The sequence below is a fragment of the Papio anubis genome, chromosome 7 (genome assembly GCF_008728515.1).
Source record: "Papio anubis isolate 15944 chromosome 7, Panubis1.0, whole genome shotgun sequence".
In the NCBI taxonomy this organism is placed as follows: domain Eukaryota; kingdom Metazoa; phylum Chordata; class Mammalia; order Primates; family Cercopithecidae; genus Papio; species Papio anubis.
The window spans coordinates 36,334,529-36,355,854 of NC_044982.1; the positions used below are offsets into that span (position 1 = coordinate 36,334,529).

General features: G+C 40.1%; 1 protein-coding gene and 1 long non-coding RNA gene across 5 annotated transcripts in view; one reads left to right on the forward strand and one right to left on the reverse strand.

The window, feature by feature from the left end:
- LOC103875518 (cytochrome c oxidase assembly protein COX16 homolog, mitochondrial) overlaps positions 1–2,329 on the forward strand; it is a 33,099-nt gene extending 30,770 nt beyond the window's left edge. Inside the window, exon 5 of the transcript XR_001904889.3 lies at positions 1,971–2,329. The gene's annotated coding sequence lies outside the window, so the exon portion shown is untranslated. The remainder of the gene's footprint in view (positions 1–1,970) is intronic.
- LOC108586902 lies at positions 1,481–20,969 on the reverse strand. Of its 4 annotated transcripts, XR_004184875.1 has the most exons (7): positions 20,801–20,969; positions 18,698–18,787; positions 17,736–17,900; positions 6,305–6,426; positions 5,667–5,917; positions 4,841–4,895; positions 1,481–4,375 (listed from the first exon to the last, which is right to left on the reverse strand). It is a non-coding gene; the product is annotated as an uncharacterized LOC108586902 (long non-coding RNA). The 4 variants fall into 4 exon arrangements; XR_004184874.1 differs by having other exon boundaries at positions 5,756–5,917; positions 17,736–18,787; XR_004184872.1 differs by having other exon boundaries at positions 17,736–18,787.
- Positions 20,970–21,326: the final 357 nt, after the last annotated feature.

Below are 21,326 nucleotides of genomic sequence, written 5' to 3' on the forward strand. Positions count from 1 at the left end.
TGGGGCCTAAAAAGCAGGGCAGTTGGGAAACTGGGAGTTTATATAGACGTAGTCAAATTGTCGCCTTCGTCTGGACTTCATTTTCTCTTAACTGTACAATAGAAGGTGGGGTAGTAAACACCTATAGGAGTGGCATTAGGATATGGTAAGACTGTAAGCGCAAGGGCAGGGAATGTTTCTTTGAAATGTTCTGCCTCATTTCTCCTCCTCTCCTCTCTCTCTACCACAACAGCAAAGCTGAGCTGGCCTGATGTGGAAGGTATTTTTATTGGGCTTTCCAAGATTCTGGTAATGTATTAACCTTTCAGTGTAAGATGTGGATTTCTTTTGCCTTTGAAAGTCCATGAGAACATTTAAATTTACAATGCAGTTAATTGGTTGTTTTCTACCACTGTCTTTGAGTTGCCCACCCTAAAAAAATTTACTCCAACACAAAGTATTAGTAATCAATGTAACATTTACTAATAATTTCATAGGGAAGAGAGGAGATGGTTTATACTGTACCACACAAGAAGTAACTCAAGAAATCCCCCTATTGGCTGGATGTGGTGGCTCACACCTCTAATCTAGCACTTTGGGAGGCTGAAGCGGGTGAATGACTTGAGGTCAGGAGTTCAAGACCAGCCTGGCCAACACAGTGAAATCCCGTCTCTACTAAAAATACAAATTAGCGCTCACGCCTATAATCCCAACACTTTGGGAGGCCAAGGCGGGCAGATCGCCTGTGGTCAGAAGTTCGAGACCAACCTGGCTAACGTGGTGAAACCCTGTCTCTACTAAAAGTGTAAAAATTAGCTGGGCGTGGTGGTAGCCGGGTGCCTGTAATCCCAGCTACTTGGGAGGCTAAGGCAGGAGAATCACTTGAACCTGGGAGATGGAGGTTGCAGTCAGCCAAGATGACACCATTTCACTCCAGCTTGGGCAACAAGAGCAAGACTTTGTCTCAGAAAACAAAACAAAACAAAACCATAGTCAGGTTTGGTGGTGGGTACCGCAGAGGCTGAGGCAGGAGAATCGCTTGAACCTGGGAGGCGGAGGCTATGGTAAGCCAAGATTGCCCCACTGCACTCCAGCCTGGGTGACACAGCAAGACTCTGTCTCAAAAAAAAAAAAAAAAGAAAAGAAAAAAAAAATTCTTATCAAAATGTCACACCTAAAATAATATTTTAATAACATTACTCAGTAGCCCATTCAATTAGTAGCAATAAATTCTGTGTGGGTGGAAGGAGCTATCTAAATAATATTTTTATACATCTCTTTTCTGCCAACAGTGAAGTTCAGTGGAAAACCATGCAAACTGGTAGCCCTGAATTGGACTCTGGACTTTGTCACTTACAAACTGTGTAATCTTACACAAATTACATAACCTCTTTGAGTTCCAGTTGCCTCATCTGCAAACTGCAGTTTTGTGACTGTGTCAACAGTTGTGTGACTGAGTGAGGTATGCATGGAACTCACTGAAGAGACAGGAAAGAAAAGATAGTTAATAAAGGAGTAGTTATTGATCAGTACAAGGAAAATAGTCTGCTTATAGATGATAGATTGTTCTACAAGCATTGCTTCATAGAATACAATTTTTTAAAAAATTTTCTGGTTTTCTGCCTTTTGAAACTTAAACAATGTTTAGCCTACTGTAATCATTACTAGAATAATAGAAGGAGAGTAGACAAAAGGTTTCTGAAATAGGACTTTCAGTTGGATGACATTTGTATGCATTCCTTTTGTGAGAGTGGAGACCAGATTTTGAGGATGGACTTTGGTCTATGATACTCCCAACGGAAATGATCCTGGTCTGGGCAAGCCTTCCGGAGTCACTGCTCACTCCACAAGAGGGTGCACAAAGACCACACAATACAGAGTTTTGAAGCCAGAACTCTTAGATGATGTCCAACTTTCGCTAGGGCCTTGTCCTCCGCAGGGAGTCCCATAATCAAGAATCCTGATTTGCTCTCTCTGCATTTTCCCTTTAGATGCTGTGAGGCCAGAAGATTCCTGGCTGGATGAATTGGCTACTCCAGCTACTGTATCCTCTTTGTGCAGAGCTGCCTCCCTCAGGGGTGTCTGATGCCTGTGGTCCAGCAGAGCCTCACAAACCCTGGACCCCAAAGGAACTGCTCAGGAACCCTGAGGAACTGCTAACCACCTGTGTGTGAGCTGGGCTCTTCTGTCTTCTTTCAGCTATTTCCTCCTGCCTTCATCCTTTTTGCTCAGTTTTCTCCGATTCCTTCTCAGCTCCCTTTTCCTTACCCAGGTATATCAACCACAAGAAACCAGGGCTCCCCTGCATCAGATGTCTCTAGGCAGTAATAATAAAATCCTCCTGCTGGTCCCTTGGACTGCCTCCTTCACAGAAATACTGACACAAAGACACAAACGTATACACACACGCACACACACACACACACACGTGCGTGCTAATCCCTCCACGGTGGCCGGTGCGTGGGAAGGGGCCACCTGGGACAGCAGCCCTGGGAGGCAGCTGTGAGGCCTGACCTCAGCATAAGTCTTAAGTCTGTGCCACACCTGAAGGGGGCATATTTACTCCCATGACCAAGGATACAATGTCAAATAGCATTGCCCCAGACCTGGGCAGTCTCTTTGGGGCCAAAGTTCTCCTCAGGTGCTGGGAAAACAACGTAAGAAACTCCAAAGCCAACGCTGGCCACTGTGTGTGAGAAGATGCCCAGCTTCCAGAAATCCTAGCACTCTGCTGGCAAAGGCTCCGCAGTAGGATTCTTCCAGGCTTGTTTGATGATTTTCATGGCAGGGAGTCTAGGCGAGCAGACTAATTCAATTGTTGTATAACTGTTTAAACACACAGAAAAAAGAATCTTGACAAAACCCTCTTAGTTAGACTTCACAACACCGTGAAGCACAAACTGCCCCAAGGGCAGCGTTGTCTGCCCCACCTGCTAGATTCCCCTTCCCATCTCATCAAGGCGGGGCAAAAACCACTACAGTTGTCACCTCTCTTCTCTCCCTTTGGTATGCTGTATTAATTGCTTTTAACGGGAGCTTTCTCTGAAGTTCGGATATGTGAAGGTCCAAGAGGCCTGTACTATACCATTCCTTGAACTCAGGACACAGTTCCTGATGTGGCTCAGAAAATATACTAGACCCTACAGTTCGCTAGGAAAAAAATCTAGGTTATCAATTTCCCCCAGATAATAATCTCAGTTTTTCCTACAACAGATACAGGGCCTATTTTTATTAAAGAATGAGAATTACAAAATGGGAAATTGAGAAAGAAACTTAGAGATCACCCATCCTAGACCAAGGGTCTCACTTTACAGAAGGCAAAGATGAGGCCAGAAAAGAGAGGTGACTTGCCTGAGGTCACACAGCTGGTTGGTGGAAGATTCTGGGCTGAAATACAGTTACCCTGATTACCAGGTGAAGACAGTCCCGTTCACCTCAGGTTAAAGCGTTGTGTAGAAGCCAGTTAATTTTTTTCCAATAAAGTCTGCATGTCTCTATTTGTGAATGTGGGTGAGAATACGAGGCCCTAGAAGAGGTACAATATCTCTGGAATTTACCAATGCTTGGCAGGTGGCAGGTACATGCTAAGAAAATATTTATTGAATGAATGGATTGGACCTGTGGGAACGCAGAGAAAGGGAGTGGATATATGCCTAATATTACCCATGATTCAAGACTCAACAAAAGCAGACAAATCAGGGACATACAGATATCAGGAGTATGTTTTTCCACTGGGTATGAAGCCTGAGTGAGGGAAGGGAGTATCTATTTATAAGTGATGTCTGAAAGCATCAGGTGTGCTGAGTCCAGTCTGTGATCCCAGGATTGGACTTAACTTCCTTGGGCTCCATTTCCTAATCTTCTTTAACATTAAGTAACTAGAGTGTATCTCCCATATTGTCCCAGATCTATGTCAGGCCACAGGCCTCAAGGAGGGAATGGATTTCATAGGAAAGTCATCTTACCTTTGCGATGGTGTGCTCTTTGGGTGGTAGGTCCCCGTAGTGGATAGAAGGCCAGCATTTCCACCTCTTAGCCTCTAACACATCTACTCCCAATCCCAAGCTTCATTTCTCCCTTTCCTTTGTTCACAAGAGTTCATTCTCTGGACTGATAACTTGGAAGAGAGATGCAGGATTCAGGTTTCAATTGCTTGTATCTCATGAAACAATCTTGGTATAACAAGTGAACTATTTAAATTCTTAGCACCTATCTGGCCATTTATTTCATTTCATATACCAGTCCATATCTGGTAACAAAGTACTGAAATCCTGTAAATGAGTCTCTGGTCTCACATTTTGTCTGATCTTTCATGTTTAGGATGGTTTATTCCTAGACGCGTAGGTCCTGAGTTATTAGGAAAGCTCATTTTCAGCAGGTTGTGAAGTCTCATATCCTATGAAGAGAAAATAGGGGGAGCAAGGGAGAAAAACAACATCAGACTAAAGAACAATCCTGAGAAATCAATATAGGCCACATTACTATGAAGTCCACATATCAGTAGGCAGGTATGAAAGTGGCTTAGGTATGTAAACAGGTTGCTGTTATTTTCTTCTGAAATTTAGTTGTCTAGCTTCAGTTCACAGGGCTTTACAAAAGCACAACTTAGTTTTTGGTGGTTCCAAATTAGGAAAAATGGGGGAAAAAAAGAAGGAAAAAGATTGAAAACATTATTTTGCAGGCTTATAGCCAAGAAAAATTAGAATTCAGTCCAAACTGTAGAAAATAATAAAAACTGAAAAAACATTAGGCAAGACTAGAACCTAAAAACAGGTGTTGTATTCGTCAATTTTCATGCTGCTGATAAAAACATACCCAAGACTGGGTAATTTATAAAGAAAAAGAGGTTTAATGAACTCACAGTTTCACGTGGCTGGGGAAGCCTCACAATCATGGCAGAAGGCAAAAGGCATGTCCTACATGGCAGCAGACAAGAGAAAATGAGAACCAAACAAAAGGGGTTTCCTCTTATAAAACTATCATGAGACTTATTCACTACCACGAGAACAGTATGGGGGAAACTGCCCCCCGCCACCATGATTCAATTATCTCCCACCAGGTCCCTCCCACAACATGTGGGAATTATGGGAGCTACAATTCAAAATGAGATTTGGATGGGGACACAGCCAAACCATACTAAGTGTACTATAGGTTTTGAAACATAATTTTTCTCTTCAGTTTTCCTTTTTGTTGAATGGAGTCTTGCTCTATCATCCAGGCTGAAGTGCAGTGGCACAATCTCGGCTCACTGCAAGCCCCGCCTCCTGGGTTCACGCCATTCTCCTGCCTCAGCCTCCCGAGTAGCTGGGACTACAGGCACCCGCCACCACGCCCAGCTAATTTTTTGTATTTTTTTTAGTGGAGATGGGGTTTCACTGTGTTAGCCAAGATGGTCTTGATCTCCTGACCTCATGATCCACCTGTCTCAGGCTCCCAAAGTGCTAGGATTATAGGCGTGAGCTACCGCGCCTGGCCTAGTTTTCCATTTTTACAAAAGACAAATCATGGTAGGACTGATTTGCTTTATTATACTTGGATTGATTTTTTGTATATAGTGTAGCAAGAATAATTGTTATTTTTTACATAGGCTTTTAAATTGGATTTCATGGAATTTTGTTCCATAGAAGGAATCTCACATAAGAATTTTTTAAAGCTGAGCCAAGCCATGGATTTGGACCATTAAATACCTATGAGTTGGGTGAATTCCTCTCCTCTTCAGGTTCCAAGATAAACTTGGGGCTCCTGAGCCTGTCAGAAAGTGACATTCTTTACTTACCACAGGTCAGGAACCCTATACAGGGACTGTGCAGACAAAGGTATGAAGCCAGTTTTTCCAAGGGGCTTATATTGGCTCCATAAGTCAAGTTTGATTCCTTAAAGGAAAGCACACCATTCCAGTCAAAGCCTTGGTAAAATAACCAGTTTCTCCAATTGTGTCCTGTTACAAATGAAAACAGATTCTTATTGTACTTATGCAAATAACTATTATCATAAATTAAGAATACTCACACACCGGGTACGGTGGCTCATGCCTGTAATCCCAGCACTTTGGGAGGCTGAGGCAGGTGGATCACAAGGTCAGGAGTTTGAGACCAGCCTGGCCAATATGGTGAAACCCCATCTTTACCAAAAAATATAAAAATTAGCCAGGCATGGTGGTGGGTGCCTGTAGTCCCAGCTATTCAGGAGGCTGAGACAGGAGAATTGCCTGAACCTGAGAGGTGAAGGTTGCTGTGAGCTGAGATCGTGTCATTGCACTCCAGCCTGAGCAACAGAGTGAGACTTTGTCTCAAAAAAAAAAAAAAAAAAAAAAAAGAATACTTACAAATCATTTCCAAATTATGTAGAAATCAGGTAAAGAGAAACAAAATGCTCCAAATTTTGTTCAAAGGAATATACTTTACTCAATTGTTAAAAGTTGTAAATAGCTTAAAAGTCTTCTTGACTCTGAAAAACAAAACAAAGGATCAGCAACGTTTTAAGCAAAAAGTTAAAAAGATTACTTTAGACTTCTATTAGTTTAGTCCATGCAGTTAATTCCTATTCTGCTTGATATTCAGGAGCGTTTCAGCTCTCCATGAGCCCTGAAAGTTTTCCCTCTATTCTGATGTCACAATCTCCAAAGTTATCAGAAACCTGCATTCAAGAGTACCTTACAGTTTTATAGCTGATTATAAAACCACCTTCTAAAGAGGACCAAAACAAGACGACAAGGGCAGCCATAGTCAAAGACACAATTGACAAGGAAATTTGTTACCTCTGTGTCACACAATAATTTAACGTAACAATTATAGTTATTACAGATAACATACACTGAGTCATATCAGAATAACAGGAGTTTCCCATAATTTTGGAACACATACCAGTAACATATTTATTCAAATACAGCCCAAAGAAAAACCAAACACCATTTCATATTTGACAATGATTCCTGTGTAATTTCTATATCAAATAAGCCAAACATATCATTTTTTGACTTTAGGGATCCTATTAATAATATCTTAAAGGATTAATTAGGTCAGAAAAGACATAATTTATAATTTGATTTTGGAAAGTTTGTCAAATATCAAAGGTTTAAAATACTTGATACCAGGCCAGGCATGGTGGCTCATTCCTGTAATCCCAGCACTTGGGGAGGCCAAGGTGGGTGGGTCACCTGAGGTCAGGAGTTTGAGACCAGCCTAGCCAACATGGTGAAACCCCATCTCCACTAAAAATACAAAAATTAGCTGAGTGTGTTGGTGCACATCTGTAGTCCCAGCTACTTGGGAGGCTGAGGCAGGAGAATCACTTGAACCCAGGAGGCAGAGGTTGCAGTGAGCCGAGATCATGCCATTGCACTCCAGCCTGGGTAACACAGCAAGACTCCATTTTAAAAAGTAATAATAATAAAAACAAATAAATAAAACATTTGATATCACAAAATGAGATTACAGGCCATTGTAAAGTAAGTCATTCATTTAACCAAATTGATAGGGATTTCAAAAAAAGAGAAAACCTTCATTCTTTGAGAGAGAAGACTTAATTTTCCAAACAGTAAGCCCAAATAAAAACAGCATGAAGTCAATTAAATTTGTTTTTCAAATTTTACCCATATGCTAGTCTTGCATCAGTGTGACTTTGACATTAATGGTTAATTTGTAGAGAAACTGAACTAACTTTATCTCTTAAAATCAGCCCTCACAATCTCACATGCCCAACTCTTCCACGATAGTCCCTGGGCCTTGTGGAGCTGAATGGCTTTAATTTCTGGCCCTGTGTCACAGCAATGAAGTTTATTTTGATTGGCATCTTCTATGGGGCCTGAAGATGAGGCTTTAATTGCTGTCAATGTTTAAGATTTAGCAAGGGATGGCCAAATATGAACAGCTCCAGTCTACAGCACTTAGGGTGAGTGACGCAGAAGAAGGGTGATTTCTGCATTTCCAACTGAGGTACTGGGTTCATCTCACTGGGACTTGTTAGACAGTGGGTGTAGCCCACATGAGTGTGAGTCAAAGCAGGTTGGAGCATCACCTCTCCTGGGAAGTGCAAGGGGTTGGGGAATTCCCTTTCCTAGCCAAGGGAAGCCATGACAGGTGGTACCTGGAAAATCGGGACACTCCCACCCTAATACTATGCTTTTCCAATGGTTTTAGCAAGTGGCACACTAGGTGAGTATATCCCATGCCTGGCTTGGAGGGTCCCATGCCCACGGAGACTTGCTCACTGCTAGCACAGCAGTCCGAGATTGAACTGCAAGGCAGCAGTGAGGCTGGGGGAGGGGTGTCTGCCATTGCTGAGGCTGGACTAGGTAAACAAAGTGGCTGGGAAGCTCAAACTGGGTGAAGCCCACTGCAGCTCAAGGAGGCCTGCCTGCCTCTGTAGACTCCACCTCTGGGGACAGGACACAGCTGAAGAAAAGGCAGCAGAAACTTCTGCAGATTTAAACGTCCCTGTCTGACAGCTTTGAAGAGAGTAGTGGTTCTCCCAGTGTGGAGTTTCAGATATGAGAACAGAAAGACTGCCTCCTCAAGTGGGTCCCTGACCCCCAAGTAGCCTAACTGGGAGACACCTCCCAGTAGAGGCCGACTGACACCTCATACAGCCAGGTGCCCCTCTGAGATGAAGCTTCCAGAGGAAGGATCAGGCAACAACATTTGCTGTTCTGCAATATTTGCTGTTCTGCAGCCTCTGCTGGTGATACCCAGGCAAATAGGGTCTGGACTGGACTTCCAGCAAACTCCAAAAGATCTGCAACTGAGGGTCCTGACTGGTAGAAGGAAAACTAACAAACACAAAGGAATAGGATCAACATCAACAAAAAGGACATCCACACCAAAACCGCATCTATAGGTCACCATCATCAAAGAACAAAGGTAGATAAAACCACAAAGATGGGGAGAAACCAGAGCAGAAAAGCTGAAAATTCTGAAAATCAGAGTGCCTGTTCTCCTCCAAAGGAGCGCAGCTCCTCACCAGCAATGGAACAAAGCTGGATGGAAAATGACTTTGATGAGTTGACAGAAGTAGGCTTCAAAAGATTAGTAGTAACAAAGAAGGATGTTTAAACCTATTGCAAAGAAGCTAAACACCTTGAAAAAAGATTAGACGATTGGCTAACTAGAATAAACAGTGTAGAGAAGACCTTAAATGACCTGATGGAGCTGAAAACCATGGCACGAGAACATGACGCATGCACAAGCTTCAGCAGCTGATTTGATCAAGTGGAAGAAAGGCTATCAGTGATTGAAGATCAAATGAATGAAATGAAGTGAGGAGAGAAGTTTAGAGAACAAAGAGTTAAAAGAAATGAACAAAGCCTCCAAGAAATATGAGACTATGTGAAAAGATCAATCTACGTCTGATTGGTGTACCTGAAAGTGACGGGGAGAATGGAACCAAGTTGGAAAACACTCTTCAGGAATTTATCCAGAAGAACTTACCCAACCTAGCAAGGCAGGACAACATTCAAATTCAGGAAATACAGAGAACGCCACAGAGATACTCCTTGAGAAGAGCAACCCCAAGACACATAATCGTCAGATTCACCAAGGTTGAAATGAAGGAAAAAATGTTAAGAGCAGCCAGAGAGAAAGGTTGGGTTACCCACAAAGGGAAGCCCCATCAGACTAACAGCGGGTATTTCAGCAGAAACAATACAAGCCAGAAGAGAGTGGGGACCAATATTCAACATTCTTAAAGAAAAGAATTTTCAACCCAGAATTGCATATCCAGCCAAACTAAGCTTTATAAGTGAAGGAGAAACAAAATCCTTTACAGACAAGCAAATGCTGAGAGACTTTGTCACCACCAGGCCTGCCTTACAAGAGCTACTAAAGGAAGCACTAAACATGGAAAGGAACAACCGGTACCAGCCACTGCAAAAACATGCCAAATTGTAAAGACCATTGATGCTAGGAAGAAACTGCATCAACTAATGAGCAAAGTAACCAGCTAACATCATAATGACAGGATCAAATTCATACATAAAAATATTAACCTTAAATGTAAATGGGCTAAATGCCCCAATTAAAAGACACAGACTGGCAAATTGGATAGCGTCAAGACCCATCAGTGTGCTGTATTCAGGAGACCCATGTCATGTGCAGAGACACACATAGGCTCAAAACAAAAGGATGGAGGAAGATCTACCAAGCAAATGGAAAACAAAAAGAAAGCAGGGGTGCAATCCTAGTCTCTAATAAAAGAGACTTGAAACCAACAAACATCAGAAGAGACAAAGAAGGCCATTACATAATGGTAAAGGGATCAATTCAACAAGAAGAGCTAACTATCCTAAATATATATACACCCAATACAGGAGCACCCAGCTTCATAAAGCAAGTCCTTAGAGACCTACAAAGAAACTTAGACTCCCACACAATAAGGGAGACTTTAACACCCCACTGTCAACATTAGACAGATCAACAAGACAGAAAGTTAACAAGGATATCTAGGACTTGAACTCAGCTCTGCACCAAGCAGACCTAATAGACTTCTACAGAACTCTCCACCCCAAATCAGCAGAATATACATTCTTTTCAGCACCACATTGCACTTATTCCAAAATTGACCACATAGTTGGAGGTAAAGCACTCCTCAACAAATGTAAAAGAATGGAAATTATAACAAACTGTCTCTCAGACCACAGTGCAATCAAATTAGAACTCAGGATTAAGAAACTCACTCAAAACCACACAACTACATGGAAACTGAACAGCACGCCTAAATGACTACAGGTACATAATGAAATGAAGGCAGAAGTAAGATGTTCTTTGAAACAAATGAGAGAAAGACACAACATACCAGAATCTCTGGGACACATTTTAAAGCAGTGTGTGAGGGAAATTTATAGCACTAAATGCCCACAAGAGAAAGCAGGAAAGATCTAAAATCCAACATTTCAATATCACAATTAAAAGAACTAGAGGCAAGAGCAAGCACATTCCATAGCTAGCAGAAAGCCAAGAAATAGGAAGTAAGATCAAAGCAGAATAGAAGGAGATAGAGACACAAAAACCCTTCAAAAATTCATGAATCCGGGGAGCTGGCTTTTGAAAAGATGCGACAAAATTGATACACACTGCTAGCAAGACTAATAAAGAAGAAAAACAGAAGAATCAATAGCGCCAATAAAATGATAAAGGGGATATCACCACAAATGGGTACAGAAATAAAACTACCATCAGAGGGATACTATAAAACACCTCTATGCAAATAAACTAGAAAATCTAGAAAGAAATGGATAAATTCCTGGACACATACCTCCCAAGACTAAACCAGGAAGAAGTTGAATCCCTAGAAAAGACAATAACAGGCTCTGAAATTGAGGCAATAATTAATAACCTACCAACCAAAGAGTCCAGAACCATATGGATTCACATCTGAATTCTACCAGAGGTACAAAGAAGTTGGTACCATTCCTTCTGGAACTATACCAATCAATACAAAGCGAGAATTCTCCTAACTCATTTTCTGAGGCCAGCATCATCCCTGATACCAAAGCCTGGCTGAGACACAACAAAAAAGAAATTTTAGACCAATATCCCCTGATGAACATGGATGCAAAATCCTCAATAAAATACTGGCAAATTGAATCCAGCAGCACATCAAAAGCTTATCCACCATGATCAAATTAGGGCTCCATCCCTGGGATGCAAAGGCTGGTTCAACATATACTAAATCAATAAACATCCATCATATAGACAAGACAAGACAAAAACCACATGATTATCTCCAATAGATGCAGAAAAGGCCTTTGACAAAATTCAACAGACCTTCATGCTAAAATTCTCAATAAATTAGGTATTGATGGGATGGATGTATCTCAAAATAATAGGGCTATTTATGACAAGCACACAATAATATCGCGCACGAATGGGCAAAACTGGAAGCTTGTCCCTTTGAAAACTGGCACAAGACAGGGATGCCCTCTCTCACCACTCTATTCAACATAGTGTTGAGAGTTCCTGGCCAGGGCAATCAGGTAGGAGAAAGAAATAAAGAAATTATTTGATTAGGAAAGAGGAAACCAAATTGTCCCTAATTGCAGATGACATGGTGTGTATTTAGAAAGCCCCATCATATCAGCCAAGAATCTCCCTTAAGCTGATAAGCAACTTCAACAAAGTCTCAGGACACAAAACCAATGTGCAAAATCATAAGCATTCCTATACACAATAACAGACAAACAGAGAGCCAAATCATGAGTGAACTCCCATTCACAACTATTTCAAAAAAAATACCTAGGAATCCAACTTACAGGGATGTGAAGGACCTCTTCAAGGAGATTACAAACCACTGCTCAACAAAATAAAAGAGGACACAAATGGAAGAACATTCCATGCTCATGGAAAAGGAAAGGATCAATATAATGAAAATGGCCATACTGCCCAAGATAATTTAAAAGGTTAATGCCATCCCATCAAGCTACTAATGACTTTCTTCACAGAATTGGAAAAACTACTTTAAAAGTTCATATGGAATCAAAAAGAGCCCGCATTGCCAAGACAATCCTAAGCCAAAGAACAAAGCTGGAGGCATCGCAGCTACCTGACATCAAACTATACTACAAGAGGCTACAGTAACCAAAACAGAATGGTACTGGTACCAAAACAAGAGATGTAGACCAATGGAACAGAACAGAGCCCTCAGAAATAATACCACACATCTACAACCGTCTGATCTTTGACAAACCTCACAAAAACAAGAAATGGGGAAAGGATTCCCTATTTAATAAATGCTGCTGGGAAAACTGGCTAGCCATATGTAGAAAGCTGAACCTGGATCCCTTCCTTACAGCTTATACAAAAATTAATTCAAGATGGATTAAAGACTTAATGTTAGACCTAAAACCATAAAAACCCTAGAAGGAAGCCTAGGCAATACCATTCAGGACATAGGCATGGGCAAGGACTTCATGACTAAAATGCCAAAAGCAATGGCAACAAAAGCCAAAATTCAGAAATGGGATCTAATTAAACTAAAGAGCTTCTGCACAGCAAAAGAAACTACCATCCAAGTGAACAGGCAACCTACAGAATGGGAGAAAATTTTTGCAATCTACCCATCTGACAAAGGGCTAATATCCAGAATCTACAAAGAACTTAAACAAATTTACAAGAAAAATCAAACAACCCTATCAAAAAGTGGGCAAAGGATATGAACAGACACCTCTCAAAAGAAGACATTTATGCAGCCAACAGAGACATGAAAATATGCTAATCATCACTGGCCATCAGATAAATGCCAATCAAAACCACAATGAGATACCATCTCACACCAGTTAGAATGGTGATCATTAAAAAGTCAGGAAACAACAGGTGCTGGAGAGGATGTGGAGAAATAGGAACACTTTTACATTGTTGGTGGGACTGTAAACTAGTTCAACCATTGTGGAAGACACTGTGGCAATTCCTCAAGGATCTAGAACTAGAAATACCATTTGACCCAGCCATCCCATTACTGGGTATATACCCAAACGATTATAAATCATGCTACTATAAAGACACAGGCACACATATGTTTATTGCGGCACTATTCACAATAGCAAAGACTTGGAACCAACTCAAATGTCCATCAGTGATAGACTGGATAAAGAAAATGTGGCACATATACACCATGGAATACTATGCAGCCATAAAAAAAGGATGAGTTCATGTCCTTTGTAGGGACATGGATGAAGCTGGAAACCATCATTTAGAGCAAACTATCGCAATGACAGAAAACCAAACACTGCATGTTCTCACTCATAGGTGGGAATTGAACAATGAGAACATTTGGACACAGGGTGGGGAACATCACACACCGGTGCCTGACGTGGGGTGGGGTGAGGGGGGAAGGATAGCATTAGGGGAAATACCTAAGGTAAATGACGAGTTAATGGGTGCAGCACACCAACATGGCACATGTATATATATGTAACAAACCTGTACATTGTGTACATGTACCCTAGAACTTAAAGTATAATTTTAGAAAAAGGCAAAAAATAAATAAATTTAGTAAGACTTGGTGTCCTTTTTAGACCCAAGCGTCAAAGCCTTGTAACTTAATGTCACAAGTACTTTAAAATCATATACAGAAGGATACATGGATGTAATAACCTCAATTTAAAAAAAATTTAAATCTGTTTTTTTCCTAAGCAAACCAAAACTGATATAGGAATGATATAGGAATTATTTTAATAAGATGTAAAATCTGTTAGGCTAGTTACCAAAAGGCAAAAGAAAAGACCTTCTGCAATGTACCAAATATCATTTTGTAAGAAAACATTTCCTTTACATCTTTAAGAAAGTATTGTTAGCATCAGGCCACAACAAACAGAACTTGAAGAAAAAAAAATATGAGCTGAAAATGAGTTCAAGGAGAGTGTTATTATTTCATGCCTTTTAAAAGGGGAGAGAAAACCAAAAACAGTGAGATGCAGTAAATTGTTGAACTTTGGGTTAAAAAATTAAAATCTCTTATAATTTATTAAGAGTGAATCAATCCCTTTAGAAAATTTTATTGTTCTAATCAATTCTTTAGTGTACAAGTTTTTTTTTACATCAAGCCCAATCTTTAGAAAGACCATTATAATTGCCCTTTACTTATAGGTAACTTGATCATATAAAATTTTTTTTTTTTTTTTAAATAAAACCTTTTATTGTGACTTACACAGACCATTAATGACATGTTTGGACTTTCTGGTTTGTCCTGAACATTCCTCTTTCTTAAACAACCAGCCATTTTATTCTAGGTCTAAATTTACCATACAAGATTCTGTAACTGCCCAAGGGGTCCACTTTATCTGCTGCCTAGACAGAGTCAATTTATCAAGACAGGGCAATTGCAATAAAGAGTAATTCATGCAGAGCTGGCTGTGCAGGAGACCAGAATTTTATTATTACTTAAATCAGTCTCCCTGAAAACTCTGGTATTGGTGTTTTTAAAAATAATTTGGTGGGGTGGGGGGGCGGGGGCAGTGAATTGGGAGTGCTGATTGTTTGGCTTGGGTATGAAATCATAGGGAGTCCAGGCAGTTCTTATCTGCTGAGTCAGTTCCTGGGTGGGAGCCACAGAACTGGTTGGCATGTCCAGGTGGGGCCATCTGTTTGCTAAAAATGCAAAACCCTGAAAAGACATCTCAAAAGGATGATCTTAGGTTCACAATAGTTACATTACCTTCAGAGTAACTGGGGAAGTTGCAAATCTTATGACCTGTGGAGTAATGGCAGGTAATATTTAGAATTCCAGCCCCTCTCATCTTGACTTGGTGGCTGGTGGCCTTTCATTTGTTTTACAAGAACAGTTTAGCCTTTTAGGGAGGACTATTATATAAACTATACACTAAATCCCTTCCCAAAGCTAGTTTGGCCTATGCCCAGGAATAAACAAGGACAGTTTAGAGGTTAGAAGCAAGATGGGATCAGTTAGGTCTGATATCTTTCACTGTCATAATTTTCTCAGTTATGATTTTTACAAAGGTGGCTTCAATCCTTTCTCATGTAAAATTATTTCTCTTTAAGCTTTCTTACAAAAAAAATACCTCTTTATCTCTATACCTTTCTTTACATTTCTCCTATTTCCTGGTTCCTTTACCTTGTTTTATATATAACTTTTAAATAAGCTTTTAATTAGACAAAAATTGTTCACCTTTTTAAAAAGGACACTTTTTTTAGAAAGAATGTTTTCCTACAATATATTTTTATTGGAAAATACCCAAATAATGAAATATCTATCATTTAATTTAATTTTAGATTCTAAATCATGACATTTGTCTACAAGTATTTATCTCATTATATTTACCTAATTATTTAATTTTATTCATTTACCTAGATTATTTATGAAAACTATGATACTCATCATTTAAAGTTATGAAACTTGCCATTACAAAATTCTAACTGAGGCAGTGAAAAATATATGAACTAACTGACTCTATCTTGCTTCTAACCTCCAAGCTGGTCCTTATTCATTCCTGGACTTTGGGAGGAACTTAGTTTATAGTTTAGCTTTGAAACAATGGTGGTAACAGTCCTTTCCCAAAACAAATCTCCTTACTGCCTGTGGACTATACTGCCTATAGCCACAAGATTAGAAGTTATGTTAGTTTTACTAAATAATTCAAGATATAGTTATTTTCATTAAGTCAATATCAATGTCTTATTTATTAAAGATCACACAAGCAAAGATTAATCTGTATTAGGCTAGGTTTATAGTTTTGTAACCCCTGTGCCAAATTCTGACACCTTATAGTATTTGGCAGGGATAAGTATGAAACTGCTTGATTAATAAATGCAAATAAAAATGTATGCTGATAATTCTTAAGACATTCCTAATACTACTTTACCAATAATTTTAAAGCTAACTTATTTATTAATGATTTTATTTAAATCACATAAACTTGAAAAAGCATTTGACTAGTCTTTCCTTTTTCTGATAAAGTATTTAAGTGCTTTTATTTTTATTTAACCAATTAATTAGAGCTCTCATATATTTTCAGTTGTGAAATTTTGTGTACACAACACATAAATACATAGATGTATTAGGCATGCTGATAGAAGTACATCTTATAGATTAATAAAGACCTTTTTCCCTCCATCTTAGACTTTCAGATTCTTGATAACCTGTTTCACAACTCAAGGCAGTTGTCAGATAAAAAGTCTTAAATTTGCATATTAAAGGAAACAACTCAGGTGAAAATCAAATAGCAAAATTTACATCATAAGGTACAGAGAGAAAAATTCTGGTGGTGCTAGAGGGAGATTAAAGATGAATGCCAAATCAAACATAAAATTATAGAAATCTATAATAGGATTGTATAAGGAGACCAATTTTATTTAGATAGGAACTATCTATTTTTTAACCAGATCTCTGAGCTCTGGGCAGAGGAATTATTTTGAGGTTAGACCATGTGATGCTTTTACAGTACACTTAAAAAAGTTTTTTTAACAAAGACATTTCAAAGTGTCTAAATTAGACCCTTCCTTAAAAACCCCAGAGTAGCCTCTGTTGCAATAGCTATTAATGAAGAAAACAAAATTCATTCAACTGAGAGGAAAAAAACTTTTGCTCAAACATAAGACAGGGTCTTAGGAGGACAAAAAAAAAAAAAAAAAACCCATGAAGGCCTTTTAAATACACACACACACACACACACACACACACACACACACACACACACACTAGCTTTTAATTAAGATGACTTGTAACCATTGAGCTCCTTTAAAAAAATCTTTTTAAATTTCATTACTATATTCCAGCTAGGACAAACTGCTGCTATTTCAGCAGTACCAAGTATCAAACCAGAAAGGGTTTGATTTAGGAACCAAACCCAGGCTATCGTGGTGGAAAAAAAGAGAAGGCAGAACCTTAGCTATCAAACTGCAGTATGGGGTAATATCCATTTCAGTTTGTCCTGGCTAGCAAAAAGGTGGCCTCATTATGTAAATAAAGCCTCTTTAGTAGTCAAAATAAAAAACCTTTCTTCTTTTTGTTTTCCTCGGTTGGCCATTTTTCTCCCCCACCATACCACCTTTTTGTGTATGTATGGGAATTTAGCCACTTCAGAGGCCTTCTTCCCTATAATTTGGAATCTCCTTTGGATTTGACAAAGTCAGATAGAGTTGATCAAACCCAATGGGAAAAAAGACCAAAACAACAAAAAAACAGTTAAGCAAAACAAACGATGGTGCAACTTAGAAGATCACTGAGTGCTCTAATGGTAAGGAGAAATTGAGACTAGCTGGTTGTTAGTCTTAAATTTAACCAAGACAAACCCTAATTCAGGTACTTACCTAGGGATGGGTCTCAGGCTGTAGACTGCTCTCTACCATCTTAGAAGCAGGGAGAAAACCTCATCTTCCCTGTCAGAAGGGAGCTCAAAGTCCATAAAGGAATTATCTGCCTTCCATCATCATGGAAACAGGAAATCTTGCCTTCCTTGTTGGAAGCAAGTAAAACTCCAAAAAAAGAGGAGTTGTATTAGTGATTTGGGGACCCAAGATTTATTTTCCTTTCACATGCTTTATTGGCAATAAAATCATTACAGATTCTGGACTGAATAAAATATTAGGACAACATTAGTCTGGCAGATCAGGAGGTTTCTATCATGGACAAATTCCAGCACAGAAGAGATGGCAAGGATTAATTAATGTGACAGCTATTAACTGAGCGATTACAATGAGCCAAGCAACAGTCTCCCATTTGGAATACAGCAATGTTAAGAACAGAAAAAGATCCCTGACTTCATGGGCCTTATATTCTCAAAGACAGATATAGACATTAAGCAATAAATATGTAAATAAGTAAATTCTATGGTATATTAGAAAGTGATAAGTGTTACAACAAAAACTAAAGAAAGATGATGAAATATGAGAGTTTGTAGGGGGAGGGAACAGCAGGTTACAATTTTAAATAGGGTGCTCAGGGTAGGCCTCATTGAGAGGGTGGTATTTTAGCAAGCACCTGAAGAAAGTAAGCGAGGTAGCCATGTACAAAGCTGGGGCAAGTGGGCTCCAGGCAGAGGAAACAATCAGTGCAAAGGACCTGAAATGGGAGTGTAACTGAAGGAACGTACCAGGCAAGTAGGACTGAAAGCAAATGAGTCAGGGAGAGAGATGAAGTGAGGTAGAGGGAGGAGGGGGGCACAGATGATAGGTTTTGTTGGCCATTTTAAGTCTTTTGACTTTTCTCTGAAGGGAATGGTGAGCTATTTACTGGGGAGTTTTGAGCAGAAGAATGATATAATCTGACTTACATCATACAAGTATCTCTTTGGCTCTGCCAAGTTGAGGCATGCATTTGACTTGAACCAAAGCTCCCCTTCAGATGATCTTACATTTCACATCTAGAAAAGGAAACGAACAAATGAAATATGGAGATGTGTCACAAGCAGCAAAAGAAGGAAAGTTTAAAACCAGCTAGGCGCTGCTCTGCCTATGGAGTAACCATTCTTTATTCCTTTACTTTTCTAACAAATTTGCTTTCACTAAAAACAAACAAACAAACAAACAAACGGCTAGCGAGTCAGCTATGGAGAGGTTTGTTTTGAACAATCCCATGCAGAAATTCCAGAAATGTTTCCCAACGTGTAATAAGCTTTTGTGCAGTGATTGTCCATTTTTGTGCCCTAGAAAGTGTACCTACTTCCAGAGAGCCACTCCAAGGATGTTAAACAGGCCCCACTTGGCAGAGTATAGGCTCCTCTAGTGGGCAACACAGAGCCAGAGGCCTTAACACCTCAGTTTACCTTTTTTTTTTTTGGCTAATTCCAGCTGCTTTTTTTCCTAAACAGGAAAGAAACTACTTTCCAACAAGCAAAATATACCTCAAAACTCATTCACAGTACCAACTTGATCAAGGCACTGGCACAGAACACTTTTATTAAAATAATCTATATCATCATTCACTCAAAGGACATTTATCAAACACTTGCCATGTGCTAGGGACTTTTCTAGATGCTGGGGATTCAAAGAGGAAGATTCCTTCCTGTCTTCATATTGCTTATACTTTAGTCAAAGCACCAATTTATACATTAAAAGTGTTTATAGACTATAAGTGCTTTTCTAGATATAGGAGTCAAAGGCTCTGAGGAGAGAGTAATTTACATTGTCTGAAGAATGGGGAAAAACGTCATGAACCGGATTTCACTACAGCTGCATTTTGAAGTTGTGGAAATTATGGTATACTCAGGAAATGTTGTCTTCTCTAGGATGGAATATGAAGTTAATGGGGGAACAGTGGCAGAAAGGCAGATCAACATCATATAACAAAGGGTCTTAAATTCCTTGCTAAGAAAATCAGAGTGAACACTTTCAGGCAAAAGCAGAAGAATCCCATAATTATTTGTATCTCTTAGGTAACTTTCAGCAGTGTCAAAGGTAGACTTGAGAATCACAATGAAGTTTCTTTCTTTTTTCTCTGTTTTGACCCTGTAAATCATGGGCATAGAGATTAGGAGTCTCTCCTCTGGAGACTCAATGGGGGGATACCCTAATAGGTGGAAAGACAAGGGATTAAAATAGATATCTTTCAGTGGCAATAGAGGAGCTGGGACAGATGAAAAGATTTCAGGGATACAGTGTGGTAAATATGTCACTTGCACTCTATATGATTGTCACCCCAAATCATAGGTGAGGCTCTGACTCCCCCTGGAAAATGGCATGTGTCTGGGCTGTTTCCTAACCTAACACTGTAGACACACGTTCATTCGGATGCCCATTGGATTACTAGATTCTTTAAGGCAGGGCTCATATCTTTTCATCTCGGTATTCCTAAAGCCTTCCAACGATAGGGCACAAGGTGGGCTGTATGTTCGTTGAATGAGTGGAAAATAGGCATTCCTAGACGAAGATGACAAGCTGTCTCTAAGTGTAAGCATTCATTGTTGTTGTTTTGTTTTTTTCTCTTTTTTTTTTTTTTTGGAGGTGGAGTCTCGCTCTGTCACCCAGGTTGGACTGCAGTGGCCTGACCTCAACTCCTGCAACCTCCGCCTCCTGAGGCTGTACCTCAGCCTCCCAAAGGGCTGAGATTACAGGCGTGCACCACCACACCCGGCTAATTTTTGTATTTTTAGTAGAGACGGAGTTTCGCCATGTTGGCCAGTCTGGTCTCGAACTCCTGACCTCAGGTAATCCACCCACCTAGGTCTCCCAGAGTGTTAGGACTTCAGGCGTGAACCACAGTGCCCGGCTTTAGTGTAAGCATTTGCATTAATGGTTCAATGATAGCAAGACAGTATGTTTTTTGATCAGGGTTCAACCTAACCTTTCCTTGCATTTTTATAAACAGCTTTTATTAATTTGCCAAACTTCCCATCTGACAAATAGCCATAGAGGCTAGAGTACTAACTTCAAAGTACCTTTTTTCCTTAGCTGATTTTATCCAGTGGTTCTGTGCCATGGAGTGTTCTGAGACGACGTTAGAAAAGGAGAAGGGCCGGGCGCGGTGGCTCAAGCCTGTAATCCCAGCACTTTGGGAGGCTGAGACGGGCGGATCACAAGGTCAGAAGATCGAGACCATCCTGGCCACTGCACTCCAGCCTGGGGGACAGAGCCAGACTCAGTCTCAAAAAAAAAAAAAAAAAAAAAAAAAAGAAAAGGAGAAGGACCGGTTTCCATATCAATTGGATGGTGACAGGGAACCTGATTCAAGTCCCTAAATCTCAACTACACGCGGGCGTTCCGGAATGAAAACGCTGACGTTCCAATTTCCGGCTGGACCCGCAATATGTTACCGTGGATCGATTGCTTTTGCCTGGCAGATACTCCTCAGGAGAGGACCCGTCACCCATTGGCCCAGGAAGGTGGCGGGTCCGTGACGTCCTCATCTTGGCAGGTGCTTGGGCCGCTGAGATTCCGGAGGCCGCGCTGGGTCTGCCTGGCAGG